Consider the following 7705-nt stretch of genomic DNA (forward strand, 5'->3'; position numbering starts at 1 on the left):
ACCATTTGTTGAATAGAGTATTCTTTCACTATTGAATTTCATTTGCACTTTTGTCAAAAATCAATTGACCATGTATATTTGGGTCGGTTTCTGGACTCTACTGTTCCATTGATCTATGTGCCTGTCCTTTTGCCAATAGCACACTATGTTGATAATTTATAGTAAGTCAGTTAATCAGGTAATATGAGTCCTCCAACTTGGTTCTTTTTCAGAACTATTTTTGCCTACTCTGGTTCTTTTACCTTTCCATAAACATTTTAGAATCAGCTTGCTGATTTCTATAAAAATCGTGTGTTCTTTTTGAGATCGTATTTGTCTGTAGATGACTCTGGGGAGCATTGCTATCTTGACAATATTGAGTCTTCTATTAAAACTATATATCTCTTCATGATTTTTGCATCTGCCTTGATTTGTTTTATCAATGTTTTGTAGATTTTATCATATATATCTTCACTTATTTTGCTATAATTATACTGAAGTATTTTATGGTTTATTTGATGCTATCGTATAGTATTTTTAAATTTTTATTTTCTAATTGTTCATTGCTAGAATATAGAAATACGATTGGTTTTTGTATATTGACCTCATACCACAACCTTGCTAAAGTCACTTGTTAGTTCCAGTAACTTATTTGTAGATTCTTTGGGATTTTCTATATACACAATTATGTCTTCTGTAAACCTATATGCCTTTTATTTCCTTTTTCTTGCCTGATTGCGCTGGCTAGGAATTCCAGTATGATGCTGAGTAGAAGTAGTAAGAATGTACAGCCTTGCCTTATTCCTAATCTTAGGCGTAAAATATTTAGTCTTTCATTGAGGAGACTGGCTCCTCATAGGCAATTACAAAGACTTTGCCCGGCAACCCCCACAGGTGAAATGCCTTCCCCACATCAGACTGACTGCATTGCAGTCTCTAAAGGGAATTACAGTCAAGGACTCAGATCCCTGTGGCTGGCTACATTCTTACACATATTTTCATTCCTAGTCCAGGCACCTTTTGAGCAAGGCTTTCCTCAGGAGTCTCTGTGAAGGAGAGACTCCTTTTTCAAGGTAGGGGGATCAAAGGAGAACTTGAAGACACTTTTTCCCACTCTCAATACTTAATACTTTTCCATGCCTAGCCCTTCCCTCTTTTCTTCCCCCTGGCCAGAGTCCATAAAACTGCAAGAGCCTTTTGTTTGGGATCATGAAACAGTGAAAGAGACAACCCTCCCAACATTGATGCTGATTTATCTGACCAGCAACTTAAAAAAGCAGGGGTTGAGGGTGAGGGAGTCAGTACTTTCTCTGGTTTTAGCCTTTTGCTTCTACTATTGCAAAGAGTGGTTAAAGGCTTCATTGTTGCTTTCATTTTTGGCTTCTTTCTTGAATCATCTACTCTAGACAGCTGACAGTTTAGCTCTCTCTAGCTCAGCTGAGCTTCTGCCATTCACCATTAAGTATGATGTTAGTTGCTGGTATTTTTGTAGATGCCCTTTATTGGATTGAGGATGTTTCCTTCTAAGCCTACTTTGCTGAGTTTTTCCCCCTAAATCATGAATAGATGTTGAATTTTGTCAAATAATTTCTCTGAATCTACTGAGATGACCTTTACACATTTATTTATTATCTGCATTAATATTGTTTTACACTTCGCACTCTGTATCCAATTCATTCTTTATAAAGTGTAATTCCTGATACCAAAAGTTTTTGGTCATTCAAGATCCATGTAAGGAGGTACGTTCTTGGTTTTTCAAATGAACACTCTCCCAATTCCAAGGTTTCCTTTATGGGAACGAGGAGGTAAATAGTATGAAAACAGTTAAGAGTTTTGAGTATTTGGATGTGGCTTCATTCTTTTCTTAAAATCATATTTTTTTCTAAGTATATAATGAATACAGAGATGCACATTCCTGCCGTTTTCTTTGTTTGCCCCTCTGGTGCTGGACTTGGGAGGAGGGACAGGAAAAAAAAACCAGATGCTTTTTTAATATGATTGCCCATGATAGGTTTGACTGTCTTCTTTATTGTGGTCCCAACTGCTTTTCTTGTATGTGAGGAGCAACACTTTTGGTAGTAGGATGAATGGTAGTCTTTTTTTTTTATGTCACTCCAATATATCTACCTCATTTGCAGGCTTGGCATGAACTGATGGTATCCTTAAATAGGCCTGCTGGAGGGAGGCTCAATCCTAAGAACCTCTCTTAGGCTTTGGTGGTCCCTTGGGAATTTTCTGATTGGCAGCCTCCTGCCTCTTTGAGGGAAAAATTGCACCACGCCTCTTTCCTAGGTTCTAGTAGACAGGGCAATCCAGTCTCTACCTCCATCCAGACATGACATCTTTCTTGTGTGTCTGTGTCCAAATTCCCACCTTATAAAGATTAGGGCCCACCTTAATCCAATATGACTTTATCTTAACTTGATTATATCTGCAAAGACTATACTTACAAATAAGGTTAGACTCACAGGTTCTGGGTAGACACGAGGTTTTGGGGGAAACTGTGCAACCCAGTGTGTGTATGTGCATGTGTGTGTGTGTGCGTGTGTGTGTGTGCGCGTGTGTGTGTGTCCACATGCAAAGAGAATGGAATCTTACACAGAATCGTGCACAAATACAGACACCGAAGACAGGGTGTTTAAGAGGCTGAGCCCTGGAAAAGTGTAATTCCTGATACCAAAAGATTTTGGTCATTCAAGATCCATGTAAGGAGGTACGTCCTTGGATTTTCAAATGAACACTCTCCCAATTCCAAGGTTTCCTTTATGGGAACGAGGAGGTAAATAGTATGAAAACAGTTAAGAGTTTTGAGTATTTGGATGTGGCTTCATTCTTTTCTTAAAATCATATTTTTTTCTAAGTATATAATGAATACAGAGATGCACATTCCTGCCGTTTTCTTTGTTTGCCCCTCTGGTGCTGGACTTGGGAGGAGGGACAGGAAAAAAAAACCAGATGCTTTTTTAATATGATTGCCCATGATAGGTTTGACTGTCTTCTTTATTGTGGTCCCAACTGCTTTTCTTGTATGTGAGGAGCAACACTTTTGGTAGTAGGATGAATGGTAGTCTTTTTTTTTTATGTCACTCCAATATATCTACCTCATTTGCAGGCTTGGCATGAACTGATGGTATCCTTAAATAGGCCTGCTGGAGGGAGGCTCAATCCTAAGAACCTCTCTTAGGCTTTGGTGGTCCCTTGGGAATTTTCTGATTGGCAGCCTCCTGCCTCTTTGAGGGAAAAATTGCACCACGCCTCTTTCCTAGGTTCTAGTAGACAGGGCAATCCAGTCTCTACCTCCATCCAGACATGACATCTTTCTTGTGTGTCTGTGTCCAAATTCCCACCTTATAAAGATTAGGGCCCACCTTAATCCAATATGACTTTATCTTAACTTGATTATATCTGCAAAGACTATACTTACAAATAAGGTTAGACTCACAGGTTCTGGGTAGACACGAGGTTTTGGGGGAAACTGTGCAACCCAGTGTGTGTATGTGCATGTGTGTGTGTGTGCGTGTGTGTATAGCCCTTAAAAAGCATAATATATAGCCATTCAATAGAAAAAAAATGTCCTTCTGAAGCATGGTTTTTAGTGGCTGCATATTTTTCATCATATGGTTAGCTATGGTATTTTTCTAATTTTAGCCATCTAGGCTATTTTAATGAGTTTCTTTTTTAACTAACACTGCAGTAAATATTCGTGTGTATAAGTATTTGTGTGCATGTCTAAAAAGTTCCTTGCAGCAAATTCCTAGGTGTGGAATTTGGGATTGGTTCCATTACTTTTAACCTAATCTTTTTTAAAGATACTTTTTGTAAAAGTATTTTGCAAAGAAATTCCAGATAAATTCCTGTTCCAAGGCTAGAATTCTTAGTGTCATTTTTTGTCTTTGAATTAAAAAATAATTTTAGAACCTAAAAGAGAAATAGCTCTACTGAAATAAAACACGTTGTTATAAATTTTATTTTTCTCGTAACAACTTTTAAGATCTACTGTCTTAGCAACTTTAAAATGAAAAAAATTTATATCAGCATATTATTGATCATTTGATGTGTTTAATCCTGGGATTGTGGATGGCTAATCCCTCTGGATGGCTTAGGTAACCTAGGATGTGGCTCAGGAGTGAAGGTGGGGAAAGGGAGAGGGGCATCGGGATTCTACTTGTCTGCCTGTGAGTATGTGCATGTGTCCTTTCCCAAGAGGATGCAAGGCTGCATGCTTGGGCAGGTTTAGGTAAGAGGAGGCTCTGTTCCCCTATTGCTCCAGTATTCAGCTAGGAGACCTGGAATCCCCACATCTGCCTACAGCTCTCAAGAGTTACTCTAGGTCTATTTCATGAATAGCACCCCCTTGTAAATGACCTGATTGTGCCATGTTCAAATTAGTAACTGAATGTGGTCGTCTTATTTGTTATACCTCACCTAGATCACTTCAGTAACCTCCTAACTAGTCTCCTTGCTGTTTCTCTTAATCCTTTACAGTCTAGCAGCCAGAATGATCCCTTTAAAACACAAGATATAATGTCACTTTCCCAGTCCAAACTCTTCATTGGCTTTCCATCACACTTAGAATGACATCTAAAGTTCCTACCAAGGTTTCTATGATCTGATCTAATTACCTCTATGACTATTACTTTTTCCCTTTATCACTTTGGTTTTCTTGAAGCTCCAGCTCCTCCAAGACATTGGTAATACTTCCAGCTCAGGGTCTTTGCAGTTGCTGTTTCCTCTTCTTCAAATGCACTTCCTGCAGCTACTCAAATGGCCTTATCCCTCACTTATTTAGGTCTGTTCAAATGTCTCAGAGAGGCCTAGCTTGGCCACCCTGTATAAAATAGCAGTCTCTCTTCACCTAACCCTGATCTCTCTTTACTGTCTTACCCTACTTTTATTTTTCATTTTTGGCACCTGACATTGTATATATTTATTTGCTTATTTGTTGTTGTCTATTTCCCACCATAGAAGATATGCTCTAAAGAGAGAGGACTTTGTTTTACTCACTGTTGCAGTCTCAAGAGCTGGGACCATTCGCCTGACCACATAGTTGGCTTTTAATAAATATTTGTTGAATTAATAAATAAAAGGCACAATACTGTGTAGTCTGAGGAACAAAAAAATTGAGTAAGACATGAAATCGTGGTGTGGTGGTAAATGTCGAACAGCTGGCACTCTGGTAGAGGGGGAGAGCCCTCACTTGTAGCATTGGCTGATTTCCATAATGTAAATACACCCACTGTGGCCCATTTCAGGTTACCAACATGACATCATTGAAAGCAGAGTTAGGGAGAGATGCACATTTGGTTCTCAAGAGCTGGCAAAAACTGGTTTCAGCATACTGCTACATGGGAGAGATAGTACTTGATAACGTAGAATAAGTGTTAAAAGAAATGAGTAAATTAAAAATTATGAACATTTAAAAGAGAATACTATTTTTTATCTGGATGGTTTAAGGTGTTTGTACATTAGCGGCATCCCAGGACCAGTCTTCAACTTGCTGAGGAACTTCAGTTTTTTAATATACCCTGAACAAAGGGAGATCACTGTTTTATACAAAGTGGTCAAGCTAGGGTTCTCTGAAAAAGTAGCATCTTAGCAGAGACCTGAAAGAAGTGATGGAGCAAGCATGAGAGTAAGTGCAGGAAAGCATTCAAAGAAGTGGAAACAGGGTACTTGGAAATTGATTTTCGGTAACTGTATTAGTTGAGATATTTTGGCTATTAGTAACTGAATATAATTCAAAATGGCATAAATAATAAGAAAAATGTATTACCTCACATTTTAAGAAGCCCATTAGGTTCTCGGAGTTGGGTAATCCAGTGACTCAGCGATGTCATCAGGGACCCAGATTTTCCATCTTCCTGCTCGTCCATCCTCAGCATGCCTGTTTTTCCTTTCGGGTTAGCTCTCCTGATGGTGTCAAGATGGCTGCCTCAATTTCTGGGATCATATTCAGACTGGCTAATATCCAGTAGACAGGGAACTCTTCATCACTCTTTTTTGGACTGTTTAAAGTTCAATTGCTCATAAAAGTGGAGAAAATAATATAAATTATACATATCCATCACATAGTTCTAGTCATTGTTAACATTTTGGCATATTTGCCTCATCTATTTTTTTAATGAAAAATTTTAAATTACTGACATGAAATTTCTTTAGAATGCATCTCTGAAAAATAAGGATATTTCCATAACTAATCACCTTGTTATTATCATACCTAAATTTAATCATTATTCCTTAATACCATCTAGTGTTCTAGCCCATATTCAGATTTCACAATTTTCCCCCAAATGTCTTTTATGGCTGGTTGTTCAAACCAAAATCCAATCAAGGATCAGCCATTACACATTATTGTTATATCTCCTAAATCTCTTGTTATTTTGATTCTATAACATTACCTTCCTCCTCTTTCTAATAAAATTGAATGTTGAAGGGCCCAGCACCGTTGTCCTGTAGAATGACTCAAATTCAGATTTTGTTCGGTTGTTTCTTTGAAGCATTTTTCTGACCTTCATGTTTCCTGCAAATTAGATGTTAGATCTAAAGAGTTGTATAGATTCAGATCCAACATTAATAGAAGAAATACTTTATAGGTGATGTTGTATAGTTATTATATTATTTTAAGTCATATAATGTCTGATTGCATTATAATGATGCAAAGTAAGGGAATTTCAGCCTGATCTGTGAATTATAAAATAACATTTTATAATAACAGCTTCCTTGCAACTAGCAACTAATTTGGGGTTTGATACGTTGATACGTTGACACTCATCTAACTATACAGTTCTCCATTAACCTTTTTATCTAATGACTTTAGCTTCCACTGAACATAGTTGCCTGAATCAATTATGTCATTAGTGTTAACAAAATATTTATCAGCTGAAATTCTTATGGTAAAAGGAGAGTCAACTATGACTATTAGGTTATCCTGAAGTACTAGAAAGGCAAGATATGTAAATGGTTGACTCTTAACTTTTAATTACCAATTTTCAAAGTAAGGCTTTGGTGTAATGTTGACAATTGAGTTTGTTTTGACTTTCTTTTTAAAAATATTATCTTGAGCTCATGGATTCTTATATATTCAAAAGGTTTCAATCAATTATACTTCCTATTCTCTTGATACTCAAGTTGTCCCTATTCTAGTCAGGGGGAGACCCTTCCTAGTGACTGTTGTATCCTTTTGATATGACTCCATTCACCTTTGAAAGCTACTTCGCTTTCTGAGAAAACAAGATGTCCCTGGCTTACTTTGTACATTCTCTGCTTCAGACTTAAAATTAGTGATTTCTTTAAGAAGTGCTACTCAGTGTGCTTCTCATTAAGAATGAAGGAATTTTCCCATAAGCCCTGTAGCATACTTTCCCTCTCCTTTCATTGGTCAGAATTGCCTTATATGCCTATTCTTAACACTCCCTGGTTAGAGGAGTGGGATTCCTATGTTTGATTTAGTGAAGCACATGACCATGTAGAGAGGGTTTTAGAGATCCCGTTAAAAAGAATAAAGCCAGGGAAGATAAAGTGGAGTAAATAGTTGCTGGGTAACAAATCCAGTGTTTTCTACACTAATCAAAGTAATAAATTGCCAGTTTACATTAAGAACTATCTCTGGCAAGAAAATGGCTCACAGTAGTTTATACCAGGGATTCCCATTCAGGAGGCGACATCACATGTTTTCTGGATAAGAAATAGAAATTGAATGGACTTAGGGAATACTTCCGTTAAATTT

The sequence above is a fragment of the Pteropus alecto genome, unplaced genomic scaffold, assembly GCF_000325575.1.
Source record: "Pteropus alecto unplaced genomic scaffold, ASM32557v1 scaffold23, whole genome shotgun sequence".
Classification (NCBI taxonomy): Eukaryota; Metazoa; Chordata; class Mammalia; order Chiroptera; family Pteropodidae; genus Pteropus; species Pteropus alecto.